Source organism: Manis pentadactyla, chromosome 12 (genome assembly GCF_030020395.1).
Source record: "Manis pentadactyla isolate mManPen7 chromosome 12, mManPen7.hap1, whole genome shotgun sequence".
Lineage (NCBI taxonomy): Eukaryota > Metazoa > Chordata > Mammalia > Pholidota > Manidae > Manis > Manis pentadactyla.
This window is the reverse complement of record NC_080030.1, coordinates 103,042,555-103,044,693: the sequence shown is the minus strand read 5'-3', so window position 1 is coordinate 103,044,693 and position 2,139 is coordinate 103,042,555. Positions and strand designations below refer to the sequence as shown.

General features: G+C 40.2%; 1 non-coding gene across 1 annotated transcript; it reads right to left on the bottom strand.

The window, feature by feature from the left end:
• Positions 1 to 960: 960 nt before the first annotated feature.
• On the bottom strand, positions 961 to 1,124 carry LOC118915055 (U1 spliceosomal RNA). The gene has a single exon (XR_005025860.2). It is a non-coding gene; the product is annotated as a U1 spliceosomal RNA (small nuclear RNA).
• Between the last annotated feature and the right edge of the window lie 1,015 nt (positions 1,125 to 2,139).

Genomic DNA, 2,139 nt, shown 5'->3' with positions numbered 1-2,139 from the left:
TGAGTGATGGGTTTTTATATGAGGCACTTGGTTTGCAGTGGGAGAGCAGATTCTATAAGGAGACAGATTCTGGATTTTGGATTTGGATTTGCGTGCAGAGTATTCAGCTGGTCCTGAATGAGGCTCATTCCGTTCCTCTCCCCACACGTAACTGTGGAGTTAGGCACAGCAGGTCCAAGATTGAGCAAAAACAGATGCAGTTGTTGTGAGGCATCCTCCCCCTCACAGAATCTAAATGCTGCCTGATTTCTGTACACAGATTTCAAAGGCTGATTTTGTGTGTCAACTTGACTGAGCTAAGGGATGCCCAGATAGCTGGCAAACACTGTTTCTCCATGTGTCCATGAGGGTGTTTCTGGAAGAAATCAGCATTTGAATGGGGAGACTGAATATCACCCTCCCTGGTGCAGGTGGGCATCATTCATCTACTGAGGGTCCCACTAGAAAAGCAGGTGGTGGAAGAGTGAGTTTGCTCTCTTGCTGAGCTGGGCACCTGCAGCTTCTGCGGCCCTCCGACACTAGAGGTCCTGGTTCTCGGCCTCGGGTTTTCCCTGGGCCTCCAGCCTGTGGTGGGCAGACAGTGGGACTTCTGAGCCTCCAGAATTGTTTGAGCGAACTCTTCATAATAAATCTATCATCTATCTATCTATCTATCTATCTATCTATCTATCTATCTATCTATCCATCCATCTATCTATCTTCTATTATATTCTATTATATCTGTTTCTCTGGAGAACCCTAACTAATATAGAAGTATAGGATGGAAACCTGTTTGAATTTGTTTCAATGTAAAGGGCCTTATAGATGAAAAAGTAGAGGTGCAGGTCACACTTTTATCCTTTGTATGTATATATATATGTGTGTGTATGTGTGTGTATCTATTTCTCTAATTTGATCTTATTATTTGTCATTTTGTGCTTTTAGTGTGTCCTGATAAATTATTTAGTTACCTTTTTTTTACATGGGCAAGCGCGAATATGGTCCCCCACTACCACAAATCATGCAGTGGAGTTTCCTACATTTGGGGAATTTGCAGGGGTCCGCACACCCAGAGGGCAGCGGATGAGCCGCGCGCTGGGAAAGCCACCTTCGTGATCATGGCATCACCCTTGCTGGGTGAGTATTTTAGTTACCTTCTAATTAGCAAGGCCTATAGCTAGCAATATTGTCCTGTGTGGTTTTCTGTGCTATATTGATAACTATGGTGCTGTATCCAGGTATGTAAGAAGACATTAAACCTAAGGGATCTAAGTGTCCCCATTGTAAATGTTAAACCACACACAGTTGAAAATAGAGTATTTTAGGTTATTTCATTAGTGGTAGGTAATAAGGTTAAATAAAGTTCTCACTAGGCCTCTACTTCTACAATACAGAAAGCAAAGTCTTGGACTTCTTTCCTTGTTTCCTTCAGTTCATTCCTTACATGTCATGTGTAACTGAAAAGAATGTACTGTTTCAAGGAAGACACATCTACGTTCAAATGCTGGCTTTGTCACTCACTGTGGCCCTTGAGTGACAGCTCTCTGATAAATGTCTTACCTTCCTCTTTCATTAGATGGGAATAAAAACATTACCTTTTATGAGTGAGAGATAAATCAGAGAGACTAGGCATATCAATAGAATTTCATGGAGTTAGTGACACTTAAACCTCCTTTATTCACAAGTACCTTATCAACAGAATGAAGGAAGAATGTAACATTTAAAGCAGAACACTGCCTTCAACAAATGAAGAGATAAGAAATTACAGGGTGCACTTAACAGCTATTCCAGGTTGTATACGGAGTGGGAAATTATCAGAGGGGCTGTGGGAGATAAAACTATTAGAGGGCCTTGAATGCCAAAACACAGAATTTGGGTTTACATAATTACTAATGTACATAAATAAAAGTTCTTGACCAAGAGTGTTATTGATCAGAATTATACTTCAGGAACATTCAGAATATTTTAGTGATCATGAAAAGAATAATTGGAGCTTGAGAAAACTATTACCAAAATCCAAGAGAGTAGTCATCAGGAGTTTATAGAAAGTGGGACATCAAATCTAAGACACCACAGTTGTAAGATGCACCATTATTTTATGTACTATTATGAGGGAACAGAAAGCACTGTTAATATTTGAACATATTCATGTTAGAGTTG